Source organism: Globicephala melas, chromosome 10, assembly GCF_963455315.2.
Source record: "Globicephala melas chromosome 10, mGloMel1.2, whole genome shotgun sequence".
Classification (NCBI taxonomy): domain Eukaryota; kingdom Metazoa; phylum Chordata; class Mammalia; order Artiodactyla; family Delphinidae; genus Globicephala; species Globicephala melas.
In genome coordinates, this window is record NC_083323.1 from 72950984 (window position 1) to 72958584 (window position 7601).

Sequence of the window (7601 nt, forward strand, 5' to 3'; positions counted from 1 at the left end):
AGTGGACCTGTTGAATGGGGAAAGGAGAAGTCGAAATCATGGCCGCCTCCTTCTTGGGGTCGTCGCCCTCGAGATGATCATTGGAGGAGGAGTCCTCCCCCTCACCACAGATCTCCAAGACGGAGAAGCTTCTCCCGCAGCCGGAGCAGGTCCCTTTAGTAGATATAGGAGAAGAGAGAGATCACTGTCCCAGGAGAGAAATCGCAAGCCGTCCCCATCTTTCTCTAGGTCTCCTAGCCGATCCAGGTCAAATGAAAGGAAATAGCAGACCACTTTGCAAGAGGAGTGGTGCACAGGAAATAACTTCATTTGACAGGAGTATGTACAGAAAATTCAAGTTTCGTTTGAGACTTCCGAAGCTTGATGCACTTTTTAAATGTTTTAGCTGTTCACATTTGTTTGTCTCTTGGGACAGTGACACATAAAGGTGTCATTCTCTATGGTTTGAAATGGGTCATATGAGGCATGTAATATGAAGAATTGTTTCTTTACAATGTTCTCTTAAGCAAAATTGAATTTGCTTTGAATTTTTGGTCTTGCCTAGACTGATAATAAAACTCTAACTCCTGCCCACCTAAAGTGTGATGTTTATTATTATGGAAACAACACTGGCAAACATTGAAAAGACTTTCTGTAGCTGGGATATGGTATGCAGCTGTAGTTAAGCAAGCAGTCTTTAAAAGGTGCTGTGAACACAAGCCAGCAGGTAGAAATGAAAGCCGCACCCTTACCCTAGATTAGAGGGTTAAGAATTCCACTAGTCTTCACACTGGACAAGAGGTTGTCCAGTGAGTTTAGAATCTAAGAAGTTTCAAGGAAGTTAGTTTCCCTTTGAGTTAGGTCATAAGTCCCCTCTGTGATTGCTGTACATGAATACATAGCTCTTTGTAATGTTTTTTGGAAGTTGAGATTATCAAGATACCAATGTCTTGCCAGATGAAGAGTATATTGTAGAGCTGAACTTTGAGTTACTGTGCAATTTTTTTTTTCATGCTGTCATTTGTCATATGTTTTGTGAGACTCCTTGGGATTAAAGTTTTGGTTCCAAAAGGAACAAAGAAAAAAAAAAAAGGATCCACCTGCCAATGCAGGGGACACGGGTCCGAGCCCTGGTCCAGGAAGATCCCATGTGCCGCAGATCAACTAAGCCCGTGGGCCACAACTATTGAGCCTGCGCTCTAGATCCTGGGAGCCACAACTACTGAGCCCCCATGCCACAACTACAGAAGCACGCACAGCTAGAGCCCGTGCTCCGAAACAAAAGAAGCCACTGTAATGAGAAGCACGTGCCCGCAACAAAGAGGAGCCCCTGCTCGCCGCAACTAGAGAAAGCCCGTGTGCAGCAATAAAGACCCAATGCAGCAAAAAAAAAAAAAAAAAAGACGATACTGGCCAGGTGATCAAGGGTAAAATTGTTTGTCACAAGTCCCGTTGATGGTGTGTATCCTTGATGATGTGACCTGAGGAGAATGACATTTTTATCTGTGTCTGGATCTTCCACCCCAAACCCCATAACTCCAGCCCAACCATAAGAAAAACATCAGAAAACCAACAGACAAACAAATTGAGGGACAAAATACCTGACCAGTCCTCCTCAAAACTTTCAAGGTATCAAAACGCAGGGACGTCTGAGAAATGTCACAGCCCAGAGGAGACTGGGACAGAAAAAGGATGTTAGGGGAAAGCTAGGGAAATTCTAGTAAAGTGTGGACTTTAGTTAATAATAACGTATCCATCTCGGTTCCTTAGTTGGATAAGCATGTCGTACTAACGTACTAAAGTACTAACGTGTTGGAAATAGGGGTACTGGGTCGGGGATCCACAGCACTCTGTACACTCTGTACAGATCTTTGCAACTTCTTTGTAACTCTAAGCTATTCTAAAATTAAGCAACTACTAAACAGAGATAAGAATGTTATTTCCCTGATTTGAACATGCCTGAGTTTGTTTTCATGGTCACATTTGTGCTATCTGGATGTGTCTTGGAATCAGTAGCAAAGGAGAGTTGCCAGCCCCTGGGAAGATGCGGCTGGTTTGCAGGTGGCTTGCTCTGGAGCTGAAGACCACGGTGGGAAGTCTGCAGCCTCGGGCTGCACTTAGAACCATGGGAGGGGATGGGCCAGCTCAGTTAGGGATGGAACCTATAAATAAAACTCTTTTTCTTTTCCATTATGGCTTATCACAGGATATTGAATATAGTTCCCTGTGCTAGACAGTAGGACCTTGTAGCTTATCCATCCTATATTTAATAGTTTGCGTGTCTGCTAACCCCAAACTCCCAATCCAACCCTCCCTCCCTCTTTCTCCCCCTTGGCAACCACAAGTCTGTTCTCTATGTCTGTGAGTCTGTTTTTGTTTCGTAGACAAGTTCATTTGTGTCGTATTTTAGATTTCACATATAAGAGAGATCATATATGTGTCTTTCTCTTCTGACTTACTTCACTTAGTATGATAATCTCTAGGTCCATCCACGACATTGCTGCAAATAGCATTATTTCATTCTTTTTATGGCTGAATATATTCCATTGTATATATGTACCACATCTTCTTTATCCATTCATCCATCAGTGGACATTTAGGTAGCTTCCACATCTTGCCTATTATAAATAGTGATGCAATGAACATTGGGGTGCATGTATCTTTTCTTCCTTCCTTCCTTCCTTCCTTCCTTCCTTCCTTTCTTCCTTTCTTTCTCTCTCTCTCTCTCTCTTTCTCTCTTTATTTTTTTGTCACACAGCATGTGGGATCTTAGTTCCCTGGCCAGAGATGGAACCCATGCTCCCTGCACCGGAAGCACAGAGTCTTAACCACTAGACCACCAGGGAAATCCCAGGGGTGTATGTATATTTTTGAATTAGAGTTTTCTCCAGATCTATGCCCAGGAGTGGAATTGCGGGACCCTATGGCAGCTGTATCTGTTCTCTGCACGTCTCACATCAACCACCTGCACTCCAATCCTTGCTCTCAACGTCATCTTCGGGGAACACAACCTGCGACAGGGACCTTGACAAGAAGAAATGGCTCAGGGAAAAGCTACCTGCACAGGGAGGAGATAGAGGCCATCGACCCTGGGGTGCGACGGGGAGAGTGGGCACAGAGATTTGTCATTTCATCCCTGATACTCAGCCCTCCTGGCTGCCCCACTCTAGGTCACCTCGGGATACAGAGGTGACCCGGTTAGAGTCCCAGCCTGTGCAGGAATCTAGGGGCACCAGCGGGTCTGAATAATATTAGTGCAGGGTCTCCCCCATGGCACTGGGGTTATTTGGGGCGGTCATTCTCTGCTGGGGGCCCCTCCTGGGCACTGTGTGGGGTTCAGCAGCATCCCTGTCCCCACCCATTTGATTCCAGGGGCCCCTCCCCCCCAGTTGTGACAACCACAGATTTTCCCCAGACATCACCAAAGAACTGGGTGAGGCGGAAGCAGGATGGCCCTGGGTGAGGACAGCGGTGTTGAAGCAACCAGCCTGGCTTAGGGCAAGGTCTGCCCCAGTCCCGTCAGAGCCTGCATTTAGAACTGCCCCTTCCCTCTCCCACCTCCCATGCCCTGCAGTGGTCTCCGAGACATCATCCCCATGTAACAAATCACACCTTCTCAGTTTACTGTCCCCAGCACCTAGAAGAGTGTCTGCTATATAGTAGATGCTTCATAAATACTTGCTGAATAAAGGAGTTGAATAAAGGGATGAGTGGATGAATGAATGAAGGTTACCATGGAAGGAGGGGGGAGATTCCCTTTCTGGCTCTCGGGGGTTGGGATCTCAAGTGAAAGATCCATCCTAAATAGGCTGACCAGCCTTCTGGGGTTCCCCGGAAATGAGGGTTTCCCCACAGTTCCAGCGCTCAAACCTGAGCGGTCCTGGGCAAACTGGGGGCGGGTGTTGGTCACCCTGTGTAAACACAGTAACAATTCCAACTGCAATAGCAATGGCCAAGGACCTCTACGGTCTTATTGACCAGGCCCAGTTCTTTACCTGGCGGGGAAGGGTGGGCCGGGATTGGAATTCCGGTGATCCAGGGTGGGCGGGTGAGGGCACACCCCGGCCTTGTGTAGGGGAGTCCAGGAAGGTTCTGGAGGAAGTGACAGTGACACAGGAGGGAGGGAGGAGTCTAAGGAAGAACATCCCACACGACAACGTGTGCCAATGGCCCTGGGCCCAAGGTCACACCTGACCAGGGCTTGCTTTTTTTTTTTCTAATTTACTTTTTCCCACATGGATATGCAATTGTCCTAATGCCATTTATTGAAAACTCCTTAATTTCCCCACTTTCTGTCATATCAAGTTCTCATCTATCTGTTTCTGGACCTTTATTCTCTACCATAGAGCTATACGTCCCATCCTTGCACCACTAGGGCTGTTTCATCACTATAACTTTATTTTTTATTCATTTATTTCTTTGGCCGTGCCGGGCGGCATGTGGGATCTTATTTCCCTGACCAGGGATCGAACCCGCACCCCTTGCAGTGGAAGCTCAGAGTCTTAATCGCTGGACCTCCAGGGAAGTCCCCAGGGCTTGCTTTGACATCCATCGAATGGTGGCAGGTGGGCACGGGGAGCAGCTGTCTGTGAGCCATCCTGTGTAGAAATGCAGGGTGGAGGGCAGGACAGCTGGAGCGGGAGGGGAAGAGGCGGGGGAGGGAGGGAGGGATGGCGGGCGGGCGAGAGACAGACAGAGAGTTTCCGGAGACACTAGCTCTGGCCTTGTCCTAGGGCATGAAAGCTGAAAATAGCTCCTAGTGCCGGGAGCCTTGGAGCCGGAACCTGGGAGCCAGGGTGACTGGTTCTCCTCCCTGGTGTGTGTGTGGGGGGGAGGGGGGGGGTGGGCTCTGGACTTCTCAGGCTGGGAATGGGGTGCACGGAGCAGGGACGGAGCAGGGACCCTTCTCTCTGGGACCCTGCGGACCATCCTTAGCTCACAAAGCTGAGCCACTCCTGGCCCTATGAGTGGGGGGCTTATCCTCCCTGTCCCCTGGATCACACCCCGTCACACACAACTTCCCCTTGTGTGCTCCCAGCAACCAAGAGAATCTGTTTTTAAAAGATTTGGGGGAGGGGGGGTAAACATACAAACAAGAGCAGAATGGATACTTTTTCAGAATGGGAATGGCTCTGTGTAACCCCATCCCCAGGGTAACCAGAGTCCTGACCTCTAACACCCTTGACGAGTCAGCCTTGGTCTGGGCTTGCAGACCCACGGAAGCTTCCTCATCCCCTCCTTCAGACCCCGTCTCTCCCTCGGCGTCTTTGTGAGAGGCACCCGGGGAAGTGGGACTGCTAGGCTGTACTGCTGCTAGAACTCCACCTGGGCTCCACCAGGCTCCAGCCCCCCGCCCTGTGCACCTCTCTGACCCTGAGGCACCTCAACTGGTAGGAGCGGCATCACCTTCCCTCCTGGGACTTGCGACACTTAAGGGAGACACAGAAAGGACAAGCGTTTGGCTCCCTGGCTGGCAAAGAGCAGGTGCTCAATTGTCATAAGTGTCCGTATCAGTGAGGGTTCTCCAGACAAACAGAATCCATAGGGTGTGTGTGTATATACACACACACGTACATATGTACACGCATACAAAAATATACAGCTGTGTATATATGCAGTACGCATACAGACATATACACATATAGTATATGCAATACGCAAATACATATATACACACATATACATAAAATGCATAGTTTGTATATATACAGTATGTCTACACACATATACACATAATATATACAATAGACACATACATATACACTATACATACACACATATGAAATGCATAGTTTGTATATATATACAGTATGTACACATACGTATAAGATATGCAATATACACACCTAGGTACGTCTATATCATACATATATACACACATACAAAGATATTTAGGTGTGTATATATACAGTATACATACATACACATAATATATGCAATACATACACGTACATACATATAGACACACATATACACCTACATATAAAAGCATGTAGAATAAAAATATATATGTACTGCCATCTATAAATTCGTCATATATATACATACACATATCATATGTAGGATACATACACATACATATATACAATGTATACACACACATACACACCTATATGTAAATATGTGCATGTACATACACATATAAATACATAGGCAAGTGTGTATCATTTCCTCTAAGATCAGGAACAAGACAAGGATGTCCACTCTTGTCACTTTTATGCAACATAGTTTTGGAAGTCCTAGCCACAGCAATCAGAAAAGAAAAAGCAAATAAATGGACCCAAATTATAAAAGAAGAAGTAAAACTATCACTGTTTGCAGATGACATGATACTATACATAGAAAATTGTAAAGATGCTACCAGAAAACTAGTAGAGCTTATCAATGACTCAGTAAAGTTGCAGGATACCCAGAAGTCTGTTGCATTTCTACATACTAACAATGAAAGATTGAAAAGAGAAATTAAAGAAACAATCCCATTTACCATCACCTCAAAAAGAATAAAATACCTAGGAATAAACCTACCTAAGAAGACAAAAGACCTGTAGTCCAAAAACTATAAGACACTGATGAAAGAAATCAAAGGTGACACAAACGGATGGAAAGATATTCCATGTTCTTGGATTGGAAGAATATTATCAAAATGACTATATTACCCAAGGCAATCTGCAGATTCAATGTAATCCCTATCAAATTACCAATGGCACTTTTCACAGAGCTAGAACAAAAAAGTCTTAAAATCTGTATGGAGACACAAAAGGTCCTGAATAACCCAAGCAATCTTGAGAAAGACAAACAGAGTTGGAGCAATCAGGCTCCCTGATTTCTAACTATACTACAAAGCCACAGTCATGAAAACAGTATGGTAGTGGCACAAAAACAGAAATATAGATCAATGGAACAGGATAGAAAGTCCAGAGATAAACCCACACACCTATGGTCACCTAATCTATGACAAAGAAGGCAAGACTATACAATGGAGAAAAGACAGTCTCTTCAATAAATGGTGCTGGGAAAACTGGACAGCTTCATGTAAATAAAAAAAAAAACTCAACATGGATAAAAGACCTAAATGTAGGACCAGATACTATATAACTCTTAGGGGAAAACATAGGCAGAATGCTTTGCGACATAAATTTCAGTAATATTTTTCCTTATCTCCTAGAGTAATGGAAATAAAAACAAAAATTAAAAAATGGGGCCTAATTAAACTCAAAAGCTTTTGCACATCAATGGAAACCATAAACAAAATGAACAGACAACCCATAGAATGGGAGAAAGTATTTGCAAACAATGTGACCAACAAGGGATTAATCTCCAGAATTTACAAGCAGCTCGTGTGGCTCAATATCAAAAAGTAAACAACCCAATCAAAAAATGGGCAGAAGACCTAAATTGACATTTCTGCAAAGAAGACATGCAGATGGACAAGAGTCACATGAAATTTGCTCAACATTGCTAAGTATTAGAAAAAGGCAAAGCAAACTACAGTGAGATATCACCTCACACCAGTCAGAAAGGCCATCATCAAAAAATCTGCAAACAATAAATGCTGGAGAGGGTGTGGAGAAAAGGGAACACTCTTGCACTGCTGGTGGGAATGTGAATTGGTTCAGCCACTA

At 44.9% G+C, this 7601-nt stretch overlaps 1 pseudogene; it reads left to right on the forward strand.

Moving 5' to 3' along the window:
- The window catches only part of LOC132598021 (serine/arginine-rich splicing factor 3 pseudogene), a 3886-nt pseudogene extending 3313 nt beyond the window's left edge, over positions 1–573 (forward strand).
- The last annotated feature ends 7028 nt before the right edge of the window (positions 574–7601 follow it).